This window comes from Eriocheir sinensis, unplaced genomic scaffold, assembly GCF_024679095.1.
Source record: "Eriocheir sinensis breed Jianghai 21 unplaced genomic scaffold, ASM2467909v1 Scaffold628, whole genome shotgun sequence".
Lineage (NCBI taxonomy): Eukaryota > Metazoa > Arthropoda > Malacostraca > Decapoda > Varunidae > Eriocheir > Eriocheir sinensis.
Genome location: NW_026111974.1, coordinates 122,501 through 135,419, shown reverse-complemented (window position 1 = coordinate 135,419; position 12,919 = coordinate 122,501). Strand labels below are relative to the sequence as shown.

Sequence of the window (12,919 nt, the reverse complement as noted above, 5' to 3'; positions counted from 1 at the left end):
GACACCGTCTCGCTGCACGTCCGGCCGTAGCGCTTCCGCTGGTATACTCAAAACACCGGCGCGGCCATTTTGATGAGAGTTGCGGCGCCGCAGGTTAAGGCGGGTGTGGGCCGCCCTAAGTGAGTTACGGCCTCCTCTCCCTGCACGCCTTCGCTGCTACAAGTGGAACATACATCCTTCATACAGGTATAAAATGAATATAAACGATGTTTACGTAGTTCTACTACTTATACAACTGTAAGAAGTGAATTAACTACCAGTAAGATGTTTAGTAATACAGTAACTAGGAAGTTTGGTGAAAACTTGTGAGAGGGCTTCCCGCTGCCTCTTGCAATGATACATTTTTATTATGTGGAGTTGCAAAGAACTAGTAAGTAGATAGGTATGTTGCCATGTTCCTATGCACTCATACTTTATGGACAGCATCACAATTATTGAAGACGGAGTAAACATATATGCATGCAGTATACGCGCACGACACCATTTTCCTCATACTTGCCTTCCTAAATCCTACAAACTTGGGGATCCACCCCCCATCCTTCGCAACGTAGTATCTTGCACGCGTGGGTGAGCAGGGACATCACTGTGTTGCAAGTGTTGTATATATACCATAGTGCTGATAAATGTTAAAGGTAACTTTTCACAAAAATGGTGTTATAGCTTGCATATAGAATACAGCATAGTCTGAATGTCTGAGGTTATGAACAAAGGTAGGTTAGGTTTGTGTCAGTGATATTAGCATTAGTAGCTCCTCTTCCGAAAAGTTCGGCCTCCTTTTCTTCGTAGGGGGCAAGGTAGGGGGTGAGGAGAGAGGCTCCATTGTCGTGAGAGGGTGGGCACTGCGGAACGTTCGCACAACAGCTAATTTGTGTTTACATCCCGCGATTGGTCGACGCTTCCTATTTGCCGACTAGAACTTGCCCCTGATTGGCCACCGAGACGCGGCCGCCTTGCAGCAGCGCGCGCCCTAAGGTCCCCTTACGGCGGCCTTAAAAAGTTTTGAGTATGTGAAAGGAATGCCGAGATACGGCGCCGTAGCGCGCCCGTAGCCAACAGCGCGCGGGCCTTAACTTCCGGCCCTTCTCAGAATCCGCCCCCCCGAGTGACGCACGGCCTGCACGTGTCGCGTCCAGACACCATGAATAACACGGTGTAATTTTCTGGGTAACACTAACATGACATGCAGGGGAAAAGCTTGAAAATATTAAGGATTTCAATATTTCTCTGCGTAAGGCCTGGCGCGGCTAAGAAGCGTGGGCGGGGCGGCGCTGCGGCTGGTGCTGGAACCGCCCGCCGTGCCCGTCAGGCGGCGCCGCCCGGGCCGGCAGCACCCGCGGCTGAGCGCGGACGCCAACAACCGCGTGCAGGGCCGCGTGAACGGGCGGGCGTGCCTGGTGCAGCTGGACTCCGGGGCGGAGGTGACCGTGGTGTTCTGGAGCGCGGCGCTGCGCCTGGGCCTGGTGCGCGGCGGGGAGCGCGCCGTGCGGCAGGAGGTGGTGCTGTGGACGGGGCGGCAGGCGCTGCGCGTGGTGCAGCTGGACAGCGTCACCATCGAGCTGGGCGGCGGCGTGCAGGTGGTGACGCCCGCCACGGTGTTCCCGGCGTGGCTGGAGCACCAGTACGACGCCCAGGCCGTGGTGCTGGACGCCCACCAGCTGCGGCGCGGCGCCATGGTGCAGCTGTTCCCGGCGGCAGCGACCTGCTGGTGCGCTGGCCGCGGCGGCTGCAGGCGGTGCGTAAGACGCGCTGCCCGTGCAGCCCGACGTGCTGACGGTGCGGGTGGCGCGGGACGGCGGGGCGGCCGGAGCGCCCATGACCATGCTGCTGGACACGGGCGCCACGGGTGTGCACGTCTCCTGCGAGCGTCGCGCGCTGCTGCTGTCCGGCCGCCCCGCCCCTGGGGCCTCGAGCTGGACCTGGCGGCGGCCTGTGTCTGCACGCGGGCCCGCTGGGCGTCGTGCCCTCCAACGACCACGATTTTACCCTGGGCGTTGCCGTGCTGTGTGCCAACGGCGCCGTGCTCGACCACGGCCGCCACACGCTGGACCTGCGGGCGGGGGCGGGGTGGTGGCGGGTGTTCACGCAGCCGCCGCCCCGCGCCCCGCGCAGGCTCTACTAGCGTGGCCCTGGGCTGACGCACAAACTGCTGTACCCACGCCGCGCCCCCTTCCGGTAGCCTCGAGCACAGAGGGCCGGGTCTCATCCGCCGCCTCAGCCCGACCGTGGGTTTCATCAGTAATCAAAGCCTTGGGCCGCTCTCAATCCGATAATAGACTATCGCTAATTGCGGAACAACGTGAAGAACAGTCTCGTCCGCTTTCTGATTAATATCTAGAACTTTCTGCACAATTCAAAGACGCAATACCTCCAAAAATATCCAGGACACTTAGGAACATTGAACTAGTCAGAAAGGAATAACAAAGGAATCAAAATAGACGCTGAATACCTTAAAAACCTTCGGAGATGTACACGAGGAAAAGAAAGGCAGTTAACTCATTGAATGCAGATTTCCTACAGTCAGACCCCACCAAGCTACTAGGATAAAGCAAAAAGTGGCTGTTACAATTCAATGAAGAAAAATGTAAAGTCCTGCACTATGGGAGGGGATATCCAGTACACCAATACCACATGGGAAACACTCCACTATCCACCACAGAGGCAGAGAAAGACCTGGGAGTGTATGTTACCAGGCTACCAAGGAAGGCCAAATCCGTGCCAATCGCAGCGGCAAAGGATCATGGTGGAGGAAGAGAAATACTGCGAGGACAGCTGATGACGAAACACAGGCAGGGCGGACGAAAATATACATGCGTAACTCATCCTTTCCTTACCCACCCTTGGCAAAACAGTGGTGATGCATCTCAACACCTCCACCACCGCCACCCCACCGCTAGCTCTCACGGTTGGTCCCCATTCTCTGCAGGTTGTGGAGCCCGCCAGACTGCTTGGTGTCACCCTAGGCCATACCTAATTCATTTTCTGTCTCATATCCTTTACATCATTGTCATTGTTGTAACTATCTGGTTTTACTATTATTTTCTTCATCAGTCACCTGCGTTCATAATTATTCCCCTCATGCATGGTTGCGTTAGCGTCACATATCACTTAAATTCTTCTTATTTTTTACTGTTTACGCCATACCATTACTAACAGAGGTATTTAATATGTTGGGCGTAACCATTAACTCATAAAAGTGGTTCATGGAAAACTCATAAGAAACAGCGCCTGTCTGACTGATAATGCTGGAACTGACCTCAAGGGAATGGCCGAGGAAGAGAGAGCTTGTGATAAGGGCGTAAGGGAATGGCCTGGAAAGGGAGAGCTTGTAATATGGGCGCAAGGGAATGGCCTGGGAAGGAAGGAAGGGAGAGCTTGTAATATGGGCGAAAGGGAATGGCCGAGGAAGGGAGCTGTGATAAGGGCGTAAGGAATGGCTGAGGAAGGAAGGAGAGCTTGTGATATGAGAGATTGGGATTGGCCGAGGTAGGGAGAGCTTGTGATATAAGCGAATGGGAATGGCCGAGGAAGGGAGAGCTTGTGATATGAGCGAAAGGGAATGGCCGAGGAAGGGAGAGCTTGTGATATTAGCGAATGGGAATGGCTGAGGAAGGGAGAGCTTGTGATATTAGCGAATGGGAATGGCCGAGGAAGGGAGAGCTTGTGATATCAAAGGAATGGGAATGGCTGAGGAAGGAGAGCTTGTGATATTAGCGAATGGAATGGCTGAGGAAGGGAGAGCTTGTGATATGAGCGACGGTGAAGGGCCGAGGAAGGGAGAGCTTGTGATATGAGCGAATGGGAATGGCCGAGGAAGGGAGAGCTTGTGATAAGGGCGTAAGGGAATGGCCGAGGAAGGAAGGAGAGCTAGATATCAGCGAATGGGAATGGCTGAGGAAGGGAGAGCTTGTGATAAGCGAATGGGAATGGCTGAGGAAGGAGAGCTTGTGATAAGGGCGTAAGGAATGGCCGAGGAAGGAAGGAGAGCTTGTGATATGAGCGAATGGGAATGGCTGAGGAAGGAGAGCTTGTGATATGAGCGAAAGGGAATGGCTGAGGAAGGAGAGCTTGTGATAAGGGCGAAGGGAATGGCCGAGGAAGGAAGGAGAGCTTGTGATATCAGCGAATGGGAATGGCCGAGGAAGGAGAGCTTGTGATATGAGCGAATGGGAATGGCTGAGGAAGGAGAGCTTGTGATAAGGGCGTAAGGGAATGGCTGAGGAAGGAAGGAGAGCTTGTGATATCAGCGAATGGAATAGAATGGCTGAGGAAGGGAGAGCTTGTGATATGAGCGAAAGGGAAAGACCAAGAAGGAAGGAAGGAAGGGAGGAGCAGTGTAATATGGGGCATGAGGAAATGGCCGATAAAGGAATTTACGAAGAACTTGTAATATAGGCGAAAAGGAATGGTCTCGGAAGGAATTAGGAAAAAGCTTATGATATGGTCCTAAAAGTTGGTCGGCTATTATGAGAAGCAAATGCCACGTGCCGCTGGGGATAAGAGAAGGACGCTTGCTCAATTCATTGCCACAGTCAGCGCGTTATTTCCATGGGCGACACGTGTCTGGCGCTGATAAAGACAAAATTTCCTGTTGTTGGCGGTGGTGATGATGGTGGTCGTGGAGAGAGAGAGAGAGAGAGAGAGAGAGAGAGAGAGAGAGAGAGAGAGAGAGAGAGAGAGAGAGAGAGAGAGAGAGAGAGAGAGAGAGAGAGAGAGAGAGAGAGAGAGAGAGAGAGAGAGAGAGAGAGAGAGAGAGAGAGAGAGAGAGAGAGAGAGAGAGAGAGCTGTGATATCAGCGAATGGGAATGGCTGAGGAAGGGAGAGCTTGTGATATGAGCGAATGGGAATGGCCGAGGAAGGGAGAGCTTGTGATATCAGCGAATGGGAATGGCCGAGGAAGGGAGAGCTTGTGATATGAGCGAATGGGAATGGCCGAGGAAGGGAGAGCTTGTGATAAGGGCGTAAGGGAATGGCCGAGGAAGGAAGGGAGCTTGTGATATCAAAGGAATGGGAATGGCTGAGGAAGGGAGAGCTAGGATATGAGCGAATGGGAATGGCTGAGGAAGGAGAGCTTGTGATATCAGGAATGGGAATGGCTGAGGAAGGAAGGGAGAGCTTGGATATGAGCGAATGGGAATGGCCGAGAAGGGAGAGCTTGTGATATGAGCGAATGGGAATGGCTGAGGAAGGAGAGCTTGTGATATCAGAATGGGAATGGCTGAGGAAGGGAGAGCTTGGATATCAGCGAAAGGAATGGCCGAGGAAGGAAGGGAGAGCTTGTGATATGAGCGAATGGGAATGGCCGAGGAAGGGAGAGCTTGGATATAAGCGAATGGGAATGGCTGAGGAAGGAGAGCTTGTGATATGAGCGAATGGGAATGGCTGAGGAAGGGATATCTTGTGATATGAGCGAATGGGTATGGCTGAGGAAGGGAGAGCTTGTGATAAGGGCGTAAGGGAATGGCTGAGGAAGGAGAGCTTGTGGATATCAGCGAATGGGAATGGCTGAGGAAGGGAGAGCTTGTGATAAGGGCGTAAGGGAATGGCCGAGGAAGGAGAGCCAGGATATAAGCGAATGGGAATGGCTGAGGAAGGAGAGCTTGTGATATCAAAGGAATGGGAATGGCCGAGGAAGGGAGAGCTTGTGATATCAGCGAATGGGAATGGCCGAGGAAGGGAGAGCTTGTGATATCAAAGGAATGGGAATGGCTGAGGAAGGGAGAGCTTGTGATATCAGGAATGGGAATGGCTGAGGAAGGAGAGCTTGTGATATCAAAGGAATGGGAAAGACCCAGGAAGGAAGGAAGGAAGGGAGAGCTTGTGATATCAGCGAATGGGAATGGCCGAGGAAGGGAGAGCTTGTGATATGAGCGAAAGGGAAAGACCAAGGAAGAAAGGAAGGAAGGGAGAGCTTGCAATATGGGGCATGAGGAAATGGCCGATTAAGGAATTTAGGAAGAACTTGTAATATAGGCGAAAAGGAATGGTCTCGGAAGGAATTAGGAAAAAGCTTATGATATGGTCCTAAAAGTTGGTCGGCTATTATGAGAAGCAAATGCCACGTGCCGCTGGGGATAAGAGAAGGACGCTTGCTCAATTCATTGCCACAGTCAGCGCGTTATTTCCATGGGCGACACGTGTCTGGCGCTGATAAAGACAAAATTTCCTGTTGTTGGCGGTGGTGATGATGGTGGTCGTGGAGAGAGAGAGAGAGAGAGAGAGAGAGAGAGAGAGAGAGAGAGAGAGAGAGAGAGAGAGAGAGAGAGAGAGAGAGAGAGAGAGAGCTGTGGATATCAAAGGAATGGGAATGGCTGAGGAAGGGAGAGCTTGTGAGATGAGCGAATGGGAATGGCCGAGGAAGGGAGAGCTTGTGATATGAGCGAATGGGAATGGCCGAGGAAGGGAGAGCTTGTGATAAGGGCGTAAGGGAATGGCCGAGGAAGGAAGGGAGAGCTTGTGATATCAAAGGAATGGGAATGGCTGAGGAAGGGAGAGCTAGTGATATGAGCGAATGGGAATGGCTGAGGAAGGGAGAGCTTGTGATATCAAAGGAATGGGAATGGCTGAGGAAGGGAGAGCTTGTGATATGAGCGAATGGGAATGGCTGAGGAAGGAGAGCTAGTGATATCAAAGCGAATGTGAATGGCTGTGGAAGTGAGAGCTTGTGATATGAGCGAATGGGAATGGCCGAGGAAGGGAGAGCTTGTGATATGAGCGAATGGGAATGGCCGAGGAAGGGAGAGCTTGTGATATCAGGAATGGGAATGGCTGAGGAAGGAGAGCTTGTGATATCAGGAAAGGGAATGGCCGAGGAAGGAAGGGAGAGCTTGTGATATGAGCGAATGGGAATGGCCGAGGAAGGGAGAGCTTGTGATATAAGCGAATGGGAATGGCCGAGGAAGGGAGAGCTTGTGATATGAGCGAATGGGAATGGCCGAGGAAGGGAGAGCTTGTGATATGAGCGAATGGGAATGGCCGAGGAAGGGAGAGCTTGTGATAAGGGCGTAAGGGAATGGCCGAGGAAGGGAGAGCTTGTGATATCAAAGGAATGGAATGGCTGAGGAAGGAGAGCTTGTGATATGCGCGTAAGGGAATGGCCGGGGAAGGGAGAGCTTGTGATATTAGCGAATGGGAATGGCTGAGGAAGGGAGAGCTTGTGATATCAAAGGAATGGGAATGGCCGAGGAAGGGAGAGCTTGTGATCTGAGCGAATGGGCATGGCCGAGGAAGGGAGAGCTTGTGATATCAGCGAATGGGAATGGCCGAGGAAGGGAGAGCTTGTGATATCAGCGAATGGGAAAGACCAAGGAAGGAAGGAAGGAAGGAGAGCCAGTGATATCAAAGGAATGGGAATGGCCGAGGAAGGGAGAGCTTGTGATATGAGCGAAAGGGAAAGACCAAGGAAGGAAGGAAGGAAGGGAGAGCTTGCAATATGGGGCATGAGGAAATGGCCGATTAAGGAATTTACGAAGAACTTGTAATATAGGCGAAAAGGAATGGTCTCGGAAGGAATTAGGAAAAAGCTTATGATATGGTCCTAAAAGTTGGTCGGCTTTATGAGAAGCAAATGCCACGTGCCGCTGGGGATAAGAGAAGGACGCTTGCTCAATTCATTTCCACAGTCAGCGCGTTATTTCCATAGGCGACACGTGTCTGGCGCTGATAAAGACAAATCTATGGCAGAATTTCCTGTTGTTGTTGGTGGTGATGATGGTGGTCGTGGAGAGAGAGAGAGAGAGAGAGAGAGAGAGAGAGAGAGAGAGAGAGAGAGAGAGAGAGAGAGAGAGAGAGAGAGAGAGAGAGACGTAATTGAAAGCGGGGTTTTCCGTTATAAGCTGTTCGGGGAAACTTTAATAAATGATAACGAGAGACAATGAACATGAGAGAGAGAGAGAGAGAGAGAGAGAGAGAGAGAGAGAGAGAGAGAGAGAGAGAGAGAGAGAGAGAGAGAGAGAGACGTAAATGAAAGCTGGGTTTTCAGTTATAAGGTGTTATGGGAAACTTTAACAAAAGATAAATAGAGACAATGAACATGAGAGATAGAGAGAGAGAGAGAGAGAGAGAGAGAGAGAGAGAGAGAGAGAGAGAGAGAGAGAGAGACGTAATTGAAAGCGGGGTTTTCCGTTATAAGGTGTTCGGGGAAACTTTAACAAATGATAACGAGAGACAATGAACATGAGAGAGAGAGAGAGAGAGAGAGAGAGAGAGAGAGAGAGAGAGAGAGAGAGAGAGAGAGAGAGAAAAAAAAACTCTGGGAAAATATATTCTGAAGTTTGAATAATATGATAATGAAGAGGAAGTAAAAGAGAAAAAAAAAATAATAAACAGGAAACAGACAGACAGAAGAAAATAATTATAAGGAAAAGCCTAGAAATAGATATACAGAAAGTAAGATATTTTATGATAAGACAAAAAAAAAAAAATGGTAGATACTCTCTCTCTCACACACACACACACACACACACACACACACACACACACATCCTTTCACACACGAACGAAGATGAAAAAAATAAATAAAATAAAACAAAAAATATAAAAAAAAGAAATAAAAAAAGAGGAACAAGAAATACTCATTCATTGATCAATACAAAAAAAAATAACAATAATAAAAAGAAATGAAAAAAGAAATGAAAAAAAAGTTGCCACGATTCATAACAAAAATAAAAGAAAAAACAACAACAAAAAAATATCCTACACTCGAACGCGCACAGATGTAAACAAATAAAGTAAGGTAAGGTAAGGTAAAGAAAGGTAAGGTAAGGTAAGGTTAGGTAAGGAAAGGGAAGGTTAAGTTAGGTTAGGTAATGGAAGGTAAGGTAAGGTAAGGTAAGGTTAAGTAAGGTAAGGAAAGGTGAGGTAAGTTAACGAAAGGAAAAGTAAGGTAAGGTAAGGTAAGGTAAGGTAAGGTAAAGTTAGGTAAGGAAAGGGAAGGGAAGGGAAGAGAAGGGAAGGCTAGGTAAGGTAAGGTAAGGTAAGGTAAGGTAAGATAAGGTAAGGTTAGGTAAGGTAAGGTAAGGTAGGGTTAGGTATGGTAAGGTAAGGTAAGGTAAGGTAAGGTAAGGTACGGAAGGGTAAGGTAAGGTAAGGTAAGGTTAGGTTAGGTTAGATAAGGTAAAGTAAGGTTAGGTATGGTAAGGTAAGGTAAGGTTAGGTAAGGTAAGGTAAGGTAAGGTAAGGTAAGGTTAGGTAAGGAAAGGTAAGGTAAGGTAAGGTAAGGCAAGGTAAGGTAAGGTAAGGTTAGGTAAGGTAAGGTAAGATAAGGTTAGGTTAGGTAAGGTAAGGTAAGGTAAGGTAAGGAAAGGTAAGGTAAGGTAAGGTAAGGTAAGGCAAGGTAAGGTAAGGTTAGGTAAGGTAAGGTAAGATAAGGTTAGGTTAGGTAAGGTTAGGTAAGGTGAGGTAAGGTTAGGTAAGGTAAGATAAGGTTAGGTTAGGTAAGGTAAGGTAAGGTAAGGTAAGGTAAGGAAAGGTTAGGTAAGGAAAGGTAAGGTAAGGTAAGGTAAGGTAAGGTAAGGTAAGGTAAGGTAAGGCAAGGTAAGGTAAGGTAAGGTTAGGTAAGGTAAGGTAAGATAAGGTTAGGTTAGGTAAGGTAAGGTTAGGTAAGGAAAGGTTAGGTAAGGTGAGGTAAGGTTAGGTAAGGTAAGGTAAGGTTAGGTAAGGTAAGGTAAGGTTAGGTAAGGAAGGAGGAGGAGGAGGAGGAGAGGTCGAAAGAAGGAGAGAGGAGGTACGGAAGATATAAAAACATTGAATAAATATTAACAGAAGAAGGAGGAGGAGGAGGAGGTGAGGAGAGCAAGGACAGAAGAAAAAGATTACGCAATAAGAAAAGTTAGAGGAGGAGGAAGAGGTAGAGGAGGAGGAGGAGGAGGAGGAGGGGGAGGAGGAGGAGGAAGAGAGCAAGGACAGAAGAAAAAGATTACGCAATAAGAAAAGTTAGAGGAGGAAGAGGAAGAGGAGGAGGAGGAGGAGGAGGGGGTAGAGGAAGAGGAGGAGGAGGTTTTTAGCAGACTTTTCCTCTTTCTAAACGGTCAATAACCCTTCCTCGTGACTTATCAAGAGTATAATTATATATATATGTGTGTGTGTGTGTGTTGTTACGAAAGGGAGGAGAGGTAAGAAGGAAGGAAAAGAGGAAAGGAGGAAGAAAACAGGGAGAAAGAGAGAGATAGAGAGAAGAGAATGGGAAAAGAAAAGAAGGGAAAAGAAGGAAAAGATAAACAAGATAATCAAGGAAACGATGACAATAATACTAAGCAAGATAAGTAAGATAAAGAAGATTTTGATTTTCTACTTTTCCAAGTCAAAAGTTTCCCACATTTTCCAAGACCACCTATTTTTTCTTACTTAAATTCTATGTTAAGGACGACGAACGGAACCCTTACCTCCCTCCCCCCCTTTATCCCCCTTTCCTTCCCCCTTCCCCCTCCCCCTTTCTCTCCATTCTTCCGCTTTCCCTTGATAACTGGATGAATTCCTAGTCAGTCTGGGTTTGTCTGGTCTGGTCTGAAAGCGCTGACGAGGTTTTCCATACGTCAGTCAGTCAGTCAGTTAGTTAGTTAGTTAGTTAGTCGGTTAGTCAGTCAGTCAATCAGTTAGTCAGTCAATCAGTCAGTAGTTAGGAGGAGGAGAAGAAGAGGAGAGAAAGAGAAAGAAAATGAGGAGATAGAAGATTTTGTGGCATAAGAAGAAATTGAAGAAGAAAATTAGGAACAGAAAAGGAAGAGAAGGAGAAGGAGAAGGAAGGAATAGAAGAAAATAGAGGAGGAGGAGGAGGAGAAAAAGAGAAAAAAAATGGAGGAGATAGAAGATTTTGTGGCATAAGAAGAAATTGAAGAAGAAAATTAGGAACAGAAAAGGAAGAGAAGGAGAAGGAGAAGGAAGGAATAGAAGAAAATAGAGGAGGAGGAGGAGAAAAAGAGAAAAAAATGGAGGAGATAGAAGATTTTGTGGAATAAGAAGAAATTGAAGAAGAAAATTAGGAACAGAAAAGGAAGAGAAGGAGAAGGAGAAGGAAGGAATAGAAGAAAATAGAGGAGGAGGAAGAGGAGAAAAAGAGAAGGAAAAGGAGGAGGTAGATGATTTTGAGGAATAAGAAGAAATTGAAGAAGAAAATTAGGAACGGAAAAGGAAGAGAAGGAGAAGGAGAAGGAAGGAATAGAAGAAAATAGAGGAGGAGGAGGAGGAGAAAAAGAGAAAGAAAAGGAGGAGATAGAAGATTTTGTGGAATAAGAAGAAATTGAAGAAGAAAATTAGGAACAGAAAAGGAAGAGAAGGAGGAGGAGAAGGAAGGAATAGAAGAAAATAGAGGAGGAAGAGGAGGAGGAGGAATACATAGGAATACATAGGAAGAACGGTCTATGGCGAGGGTGTCTGTTTACTACCGCTACCACTAGTAATCTACATGTGGTGGAAGAAGAGAAGAAGGTGGAAGAGGACATGTGGTCTTCTCTCCTCCTCCTCCTCCTCCTCCTCCTCCACCTACTACAAATGGAAAAAAAAAAAAAGCGAGAGAAAAGGAATTGAGGAAGGAAGGAAGAAAATAAAAAGAAGAGGAAAAAGAAGACTCATGCAAACACAAGTCCATTTACACTCGTCATCATCATCATCATCATCATCATTATCATTGTTAGAAGCGGAAGGAGGAAAGGAGGAAAAATATGACGCGAAAAATAAAAGAGAGAAAAAAAAAGAGATGATTACGTGGATTTGAAGCGTCGACCCAGTCCCCCCCGCCCCCCCCCCCTCTCTCTCTCTCTCTTGTGAAAGTAAAGGTGATTTATCTTAAATGTACGTGTAAGACTTTCCTAGAATATTATTGTGTATACTCTCTCTCTCTCTCTCTCTCTCTCCACTCCCAATTTTTAGAAGTAGTATTAGTATTAGTAGTGGCAGTGGTAATAGTAGTAGTAGTAGTAGTAGTAGTAGTAGTGGCGGTGGTGGTGGTGGTGGTTATGAAATGTCCTGTAACAAAAAGGTCATTATAAGGTTAAGACACAGATGCACTTCTCTCTCTCTCTCTCTCTCTCTCTCTCTTCAATGTGTGACACCCAACTCTGAGAATCGGCCGCGTCACATTCGTCTCGCGGTCTCCCTCTCTCTCTCTCTCTCTGGCTAGTCTCAGTTACCCCGTGGACGTCGGAGAGGGAGGATGTTAGACTTTCTCCTCCGTGCCGCGCTACCGTGCCACACCCGCTCCAACGTTCCAGTTTGACGGCCCTCGGTTAGGTGAATAGCAAGGGTGATTTTGACGGGTTGTTTTGTCCATGTTTTTACTTCTGTTCGATTCGTGTTCTATTCTTGATGGTTTGATTGTTTGTTTTCTCTTGTTTTCTTACTTGTTTGATGTTTTGATTGTTTGGTTTCTTGATTGTTGTTTTCTTAGTGATTTTGTTTTTTTTTATCTACTTTTCTTGTTTTATCTCTTCTCTTGATTCGTGTTTTCTTGTTTGTGTTTTTCTTGTTTGTCTGAAGTGATGAATTGATTTAGAGAGCTTGTTTTCTTTTTCTTTTTTTCTTTTTACTTCTGTTTCCAGTTTCTTTTTTCTTGCTTATTTTGATTTCTTGATTATTATTTTCTTGTTTGGGTGTTCTTTATTTTTTGTTTAGTCTTTTTTTTTTGTTATTTTTTCTTTATTTTGTTTTTCTTTTGTTTACTTTTGGTTGGTTTTTGTTTTCTTTGTTTTGATTTGCTTGTGTTGTTTGTATATATTTGTTTACACGTGTTTTTCATATTGTTTTTTTCTGTTTATATTTGTTTGTTTTGTTTATATTTAATTGTTTACACATTTTATCTCTTTTTTTTTTGGGTTAGAATTTTGTTTATTATTTTTTCTATTTGTTTATTTTCGTTTTTATTTTAGTTACACATTTCTTTTCTTAATTTCTTCTTTTCTTTCTTTCTCTCCTTCTCTCTTTCTTTATT

The 12,919-nt window shown here is 46.7% G+C and overlaps 1 protein-coding gene across 3 annotated transcripts in view; it reads left to right on the top strand.

Moving 5' to 3' along the window:
• The first annotated feature begins 62 nt into the window (after positions 1-62).
• Positions 63-12,919, top strand: part of LOC126993536 (uncharacterized) — a 16,480-nt gene continuing 3,623 nt past the window's right edge. The window contains exon 1 of one of the 3 annotated variants that reach the window (XM_050852677.1): positions 63-186. The gene's annotated coding sequence lies outside the window, so the exon portion shown is untranslated. Of the gene's footprint in view, positions 187-12,033; positions 12,236-12,919 lie in introns of those variants that run through there. The other 2 variants (XM_050852675.1, XM_050852676.1) reach the window with 2 other exon arrangements.